The sequence below is a fragment of the Sciurus vulgaris genome, assembly GCF_902686455.1.
Source record: "Sciurus vulgaris genome assembly, chromosome: 12".
In the NCBI taxonomy this organism is placed as follows: Eukaryota; Metazoa; Chordata; class Mammalia; order Rodentia; family Sciuridae; genus Sciurus; species Sciurus vulgaris.
Genome location: NC_136473.1, coordinates 30,667,887 through 30,676,552, shown reverse-complemented (window position 1 = coordinate 30,676,552; position 8,666 = coordinate 30,667,887).

Below are 8,666 nucleotides of genomic sequence, written 5' to 3'. Positions count from 1 at the left end.
ATGGGACTTGGAGGTATCTGGTATAATATGTTTGGTGGGTTCTCAGAGTAAAAGTTAGCATGGCAAGTCCGCTCCCTTGTCCACCCCATTTTGAAGTATGGGCTTGTGACATGAGTCAATGAGACAGAGGGAATCTTCTTGGAGTTTTCCTGACTCTCGAAAAACTCAATATGAGAAGAACAATACACCTTTTCTACCTCTGGACAAGTCTACAAGGAGGAGACTTTGGAAGCTATCACAGAAGATTTTGCCACTGTTGGGAAGGAGAAAAGGATCAGATGATACTTCTGAGAAACTGAGGGTGACAGAGGAAAAAATTGAAAAGTAACTTGTGTCTTTGAAGATATTACCTAAATGCTGAACAATTCTGCCTTTTGATTTTTTTTTCATTGTGAAGGATACTCTGCCTTTCATTATTTAATGTACCTTCAACTGAGTTTTCTGCAACTTGCAGTTGAAAAGCATTCTAACAGATCCCAGCACAAAACTGGTGCAATATTACAAATGGAAACATGAAGTCATTGGCTCCAAAGCCTTGAGCAAAAAGAGTCTTGGCTCTGGTATGATTTGAAGCTCATCAAAGGAGAAAAAAAATCAAGTTCTGAATTAAATATCAGAAATCAGGGGAGAGACACTAATTCACAATGGAAATCAAATCTAGAACTTAATGGGAGGGCAAAAGTGATACTGGTGCACACTACCAAGACTGTAATAGGAGCTTGAGTTACACCAAGTGAAAGAGGCCAGACCCAGTGTGACAGCATTTATGTGAAATGCCTAGAACAGGCACATCCACAGAGACAAGGTCAGCGTTTTTCAAGGGCTGCAGTAGGGGAGTGGGAGCAACTGTTTCCTTTTGGGGTTAAAAAAATGTCCTGGAACTAGAGAACATCAAAGATTGCACAATATTGTGAAGGTACTAAATGTTGCTGAATTGGATGCTTAAAATGGTTCAGCTGTAAGTCTTATGGGTATTTTACCACAATTAAGAAAAACCACTATTAAGCAGTAAGTACAGTACAAGGATGATAGAAGTGCTTCCTTTTATGAACTAAATTCATCATTACTATTATTACACTTTTTTTAAACTTTAAAATTGTTAATTTCCTTCCATATTTTAATGTTAATTAAATGGCAGCTGCTTACAACTTATTTTTTTGTCAGGTAATTGACTCTTAAATTAAAAAAAATGAAGTAAATATTTTTGAAAACAAAAATACCACATTACTGGCAATTGATGAGCCCACAGGTGTCTTGGGAACTACCAATCAGGATGAAATTTTTGTTAGGTCTGTCTAACTATTAATTTCCATATCAGGATTGTATGTGGCTTTCAAAATATGAAGCCTTTGTATTGTATAGCAAAACCTTGTTCAAAAATGGAAATTTCAATGCTATAGAAGAAGCCTGTTTTGTGGTCAAAATTCACTCATACACAAATAAGAGGATTTCCTGGTTCATGATAAAATAGAGTAAAACATTTAACTGTAGCTGCAAGTAAATATGAAATTTTGGTACATTCAGACCAAGTGGGGATCAATGTTGTCAATATTTTAAGCAGTCTGTTAGAGTAAAACTCTATTTCAATTCCAATTCAATATGATTGTTTCATGCAGAAACAGTCTGAGAAGCTTAGCTGAAAGTAAGCCCATTTTTTTCATGTATATGTAAAAGTACTAACAGCAGCAGCAATACCGATATCCCTGTGACCCTAAGGATAATAGTTATTGATTAAACAACTGAAAATCTAAGATATCATTAATTTATCAGAGACAAATTATAGATTTGAAGTCTCTATTGTTTCTTTTTTCTTCTTCTTCTTCTTGTTTTTAACCTATTGATTTTTGTGTGTGTGTGTGTGTGTGTGTGTGTGTGTGTGTGTTGTTGATTAAACCCAGGATCTTGTGCATGCTAAGCATATGCTCTACTCATGAGCTCTACCCCTAGCCTCAGATATGGTTTATTCTTTTTGCTGTTATTATTTGTTTTTTTCCTTATGTTAAATGAGAATTAGCAATTTCATACCCTCTGCCAATTTTGGGGAGGAACACAACTGAAAATCGACTAAAGTAAGTCAATAGGAAATAGATTGCTTAGAGGTGTTGGTCTTCCAAATTCATTTGGAAGTATGAGTAACTTTATTTCACATCCTTGAATATGTGCTTGGTTTTAACAACATCTCCCTCAGAGGAAATGTGTTGTACCTTCCTAAACGTGGGCCAGTTTTGAGTGGACATAGGTCACCTATGTTAATTTTTCTTGCAGGTATTAATTCAATTTCTGTCAATTTGTTAAATGGAAAAAGTCTGGAGGGAGGAAGTACATGCTTTGTCTTAGATGTGGAGCAAACTATTCCGATGCTCATTTGCCAGTGTTGGGCTTATAAAAGTAAGGAGAATGTGACTTGAAAGTCCCAGGGGTGGGTCCTTTTATTTTATTTTATTTTTACTTTTTTATTTATTTTTATTGTAAACAAATGGGATACATCTTGTTTCTCTGTTTGTACATGAAGTAGAGGCATACCATTTGTGTAATCATACATTTACATAGGGTAATGGTGTTTGATTCATTCTGTTATTTTGTCCTTCTCCCCACCTCTCCCACCCCTCCTTCCTCCATTGGGTCCTTTTATGGAGTGTGGGACTCCTGTAGATAAGTGAATATGAGGCTGGGAATCTCAGGGACTTTGAGAAAGCTCATTTTGGAGTAACTTTATTTATTTATTTTTTGTTTTTGAACAGTGGTGTAATGAGGAAGTCATTACGAACTTTTTTTAAAATTTATTTTTATTATAAACAAATGGGATGCATGTTGTTTCTGATTGTACATGGAGTAACAGCATACCATTTGCCTAATCATACATTTACATAGGGTAATGATGTTTGATTCATTCTGTTATTATGAACTTTTGTTTATCAAAATGTAACAGAAAAATCTCTGAGCTGGAGATTCATGCCTAGTGTTTAGCAAATTTCCAGCAGGCGACGCTAGATTCTGGTCATAAATCTCAATGAAAATGGTTTCCTTCCCCCTGTTGGCGGGCAGCCTCATTCACTCAGACCATTAGGAGGTGGGAAGCATCCCTAAATCTTCCCTGTCCCCTTCTTCTGAGTCACATTGTCTGGAAGAGCAAGCGGAGACCGCAGCTGACAATGTATGTTTTCTCTTGTGTGGGAGCAGCCTCCCTTTGATCTCAACCCTTGACTTTATGGCAGCCGGCCACATCCCAGAAGGAAGAAGCAGGACAGCATTAGGGAGGGTCATATTTATTTTACAGGAAGTCAAAGGGGCACGAGAATCTTCAGCAGATGAGCAAGCATGACATGGAACAGAATGGGGCAGAAACCTGAAAGCGTAAGACAAAAGACAGGCTCAAAAGGCTTGAAAATCCTGAAGTATCACCATTCAGATGATCCAGAAATACCACCAAGAAGATTGCTTGATTTTCCATGATATATTGACAGCCAGGGGAAGGGTGTCCTGAAATCAAAGGATTCTCTTCCTCCTTGGCACACTTTCCCAGCCCCTAATTCCCTGCTGGTTATGGTAACTGGATTCTTGTGTGATTCCTTGGAGTGCCAACACCAACACAGTGTGTGTTAGAGATGCACTGGAGATAGGGCTTCCTCCCAAGCAGCTGCCTCATGTCTTGTTTTGAGAGCACAACCTTATGTAAACCAACAGGAAAATCCCTGCCTGTTTCCTGGAGTGGAGGGTGGCCCTGTAACCTCCTTTTCATGAAGTGGAACTGAAGTCATCTGCACGTGCACTGAAAAGGAGGTTACAAGGTCCTCAGCGAGCCATGTGCCATTACCTTCTCTTTGGGGGACTCAGATGGGTGGACGTTTTGCTTTTAGATCAGATCAGGCTGTTGGTTTTCTCTGTGACAGAGTAATCAGACTATAAATACCTGATTCTAGTAAGAGAATTTTCATGTGAAAAATATGTGCCATCATGGGAGGCTGTTGCACAAGTCTTATGTGTCCCATCATGCACCTGATTAGATCTTAAGAGACCCTTCAGAGATCTTCCAAAGTATAGGCTCCTCCCACTTCTGATCTAGTTTGGTTGGTACATTTGTTATGTCTTGCCAGGTTGACAAACATATTTACATGATTTTCCTCCTAATGATTCTCTGCCTTGAATAAAGAAGAGATGAATTGTTGAATCTACAGCAGGCTGGGCTTGGGTTGGAATTAAAGGGAACCTTTAATAATTGAGTGATTCCTGTAAATGAGGACCTTCAAGATATTTTGGAATACTATTGATGAACTTTATTCATCTTGTTAAATATTTAAAAATATTCTTTATTACTTAAATGATAACACCAAGGTACATACCTGTAATCTCAGCAGCTTGGGAGGATGAGGGAGGGAGGATTGCAGGTTCAAAGACATCCTCAGCAAGTTAGCAATGCTGTAAGCAACCTAGCGAGATATGAAAATAAAAAATGCAAAGGGCTGGTGATGTGGCTCAGTGGTTAAGTGCCCTTGGGTTCAATCCCTAGTACCAACAAAACAAAACAACAGAAACACTGCACTTTTGAGTAATATATGGAAAAATATCTATATAAGTACATTTAATATGTAATTTAATGAATAACATTTGGTGGAGAATTTGTTTAGATGTCCCTCTTTCCCAACTGTTGATAACTACAAAGAAAGGATGTTACAAACCCAGTATTGATTGTTTCTTTATAATAGGCAACCTCTGTGCTTTAAGTAGAAGTATCTGGATATAAAATTAAAATCTAATCTTGCTACACAAAAGCACTAGAAAGTTTGATATACCTCACAAAAAGTTTTTATAAGCCATTAAATTAAATAGCAAGTATCTGCAATATATTTTCTTTCTTTTTTAAAAATTTATTTATATGTGGTGCTGAGGATTGGACCCAGTGCCTCACATGTACTAGGCAAGCGCTCTACCCCAGTCCTATTTTCTTTTTCATAATGGTAATTACATGTTCTTATAATAGCACGTACTTATAACTGAACATTTTAAAAAATTAGAAAATACAAAGAAATGAATAAACATCACCAGAAAACTGAATCACCAGAGATAAGCATTCTATAATTTTGATGTACACATATAGAATCACAAAATTTAGAACATAATTCATATGTAATTAGTCCCCTACTTTTATTTGAAAGCACCTTGTAGTGCTTTCATATTATTTATTTTTTTATTTTTATTTTTTTGGTACTGGGGATTGAACTCAGGGGCAGCACTCGATCACTGAGCCACACCTCAGCCCTATTTTATTTCGAGTCAGGGTTTCACTAAGTTGCTTAGTGCCTCACTTTTGATGAGACTGTCTTTGAACTCGTGATCCTCCTGCCTCAGCCTCCAGAGCTGCTGGGATTACAGGCATGCGCCACTGCAACCAGCTCAAATTATTATCTGACTTTGTGCTCACTTCTCTATTGTATAAAATCATCTGACCAAATACCTAGAATATTCTAGAAGGGGAGTTAGCATTTCTTTCTACTACTTTATTCTGCATTATTTAAAGTCAAACTGTGTTTTTCATCTGCTCTTCCACCTGCCATCACACATGTGAAGATTCCTCCCACCTCTGGCTGCTACACTTTCATGAACTTCTAGACTTCTGTTTCTTGACCCTTGAAGAGCCAGAACTTTGGGGCATATGCCAGTGGTTCTCTAATCTTCATTAATCTCTAGTAGGTCCAGGGAGCCTTTCGAAAGTTCAGCCCTGTGTGCCTTCTGCACTGATGAACAACATGGTGTGCAGCTCCGGAGCACAGTCTAAATACAGTGTAGTATTTTGTAGCTGATTCTGTTATCAGCACTGTCACCCCACTGAAGTGTTACCCAGCTGGGAAAGATCATCTTTGCTTCTTTTCCTGTAAAAACACTGCAGAAAGGGAAACATTTGACCAATCAGTTCTTCTATCATCTTTCAGCTTTATATGTTAAGATTTTCAAGAATATATATACACACATTTATATGTATTCTTAAAAATTCTACATGTATGTACATACATGCGTATGTTATATTCAGCATGTGTCTCTATACACACATACTCATATATACATATACATACACACACACACACACATACATACATACACATATACATATAGATACATGTTTTAGTTGACTTTTTCATCACTGCAACCAAAAGATCTGACAATAACAATTTTAGAAGAGGAAAAGTTTATTTGGTGTTCATGGTTTCAGAGGTCTCAGTCCATAGATGACTGATTCCATGGGCGCTGGTCTAGAGGTGAGGCAGAACATTATGGCAAAAGGGGGAAAGCAGTCTGTGACACCAGAAAGCAGAGAGAGCATTCCTCCTAGGGACAAAATATACCCCTCCAAAGCATGCCCCTGTGACCTACCTCCTGCCACCACACCCTACGGGTCCATAGTTACCACCCAGTTAATCCCTGTCAATGGATTAAGGCACTGAATATGTTAAGGCTCTCATAATTCAATCGTTTCACCTCTGAATGTTCTACTATTGTCTCACACATTAGCTTTTGGGAGACACCTCATATCTAAACCATAACAATACAGCATAGAATTTATTTGAGAAAACTTCCTTTTTGTATTGGCTTATTTTAAATGAAGTTATCCGGATAAGAAGTAAAAATTCACTCAATTATACTGATTTGGAAATTTAAAAAGAGCTTCACAAAAATCTCAAGAAACTTGTGGAATTCATCTGAGCAATTTAATGAAATAAAATGCTTGGATTTCCCACACTTCTCTAGATGTACTGTCTCTGTGCTGATCCGCCCAATGTTTTCTTTGATCACACCTTTTCCGGAGGTCATTTGATTGTCATAGCAGTTTCATGGTTACAAAACAGGGATGTCCAGATGGCGTCATTTCGAGGGCCCTTTAGCAGCTTCTGTTCTCCACCCTCATCTCTGAACTCAGTTCCGCCAGCTGGAGCCTGTAAGGGCTTTTCTATCTAGTTCAGGAGGTGTTGTTCAGGGGTGCTGTCAAGGAATTTGGCCTCAGTGAGTTGAAACAGTGATTCTGTCATCTGCTGCATGGTTAAGCTGGGCTGTGTGAGCCCACTCAAGGTAGCTTCTCTATCAGTTAACCTGTGACTGGCCAGGGCCAATGAGTTAGGGTGATGGTTCATCCCAGCAAACACCACCCAGCTGGAGGAGGGCGTCTGACAGACTCAGCTGTCTAGAAGGTAGAAGAATTAGTTTACAGTCACAGCTCTGCCATTTAGCTGTGTGACATTGAGCAAAACACATTAGCCTTCCTAAGATTTATATTTCTCACCTTCAAAACAGGATTTATTGACATTAGTTCTGTCTGCCTCGCAGTGTATTGACAATTCAATGAGATGACAGATATAGAGGTACTTTAAAAGTATGATGCCCTATACAATTCTAGGGTATAAGTTATTGTTTTCGAATGTATTTATAATAAAAAAATGTTTATTCTACCTGTGCATTGGGAGTTTGGGGGGTTCACAATTAGCATATCTCTCTTCCAGGATTTTTAGAAGCAACTGAAAGACTCCGAAGTCAGGTGAATGTTTATAAAATATTCTCCTTTGTAGTTGGGAGAAGGTGGATTAGGTCTGCAGCCAAATAGGTTTGCAAAGACTTCAACAGAATTAGTTGTCCCTTTTTAGAGAATAGCTGGTATAGAGTGACAACCGTAGACCTTCACAAAGGGTAGACTTCTTTCTGTCAGCAGAGAGCAGGTCAGAACACATGTGCCCAGAGAGGGAAGGAAGGGTCTTGAATTGAATGCTTAGTTCATTCTAAATTCACTGATCAGCTACTTTACTCCAGGGAGAAGTAAGGGAGGAGAAGAAAGAGAAGAAAAGAGACAGAATCCCCACTGCTTATCATCTTTTTTGTAGAACAGTTTTGTCTAGTCGGAAAATGAAGACCATTGCCCATCACCTGCAAATAGGCACCCTGTGCTCTGGAGAAGAATGAATAAAAACTGGGGGAAGAAGCCAGGAGTGATGCTCTGATAGAGTTCCCTCCAGAAGGAAACATGAAGATGAAGAAAAAGGGTTCCTTTTGAGTGAACTCAGTTGGTGCCTTGCACCAAGGCAATCCTTTTAGTGCCCCTTGAGTTTGAATCAAGCTACTGAAGACTTGTTAGGGCTATTAGGACTCTGAGTTTAATTGTGAATTTTTCCTTAGTTGCTTTTCATGGAATCATATTATGATGTTTGTGACTGACCTCATGACCTCCCTGTATTCATTTGACTAAGAAAGACAATTAACATGTGTCATTTCTTAACACACATCTTTTAAAATCACTTTCTCTATTAGCATTTAGCATTACTTAATTTTGTGAAGGAGTCCAACGTCAACTGAAATGAGTCATGTGAAATCAGATGACAGACTATATATGGAGTCCCCCAGGGCATTCAGTTTGTTATTTGTAAAATTAAGGAAGTTCATAACTCCATGTTTTATGAAGGAAGCATTTTTACTGTCATTTCCTTAATCCAACAATAGTTATATGGAGATCCAATGCCTTTTCTGTGGTTTTATTATTTTTTTCTCTAAAAGATACTTAACATAACCTTTAAACTTGACGTTCTTAAGAGATGTTTATGGCGAGTCATGTGAACTAATTGTTCTTGTTTTGAAAAATATTTTTTTAAATGAGGTTTATGAAATAATTGATGTCTGAAGGTTATTCACAA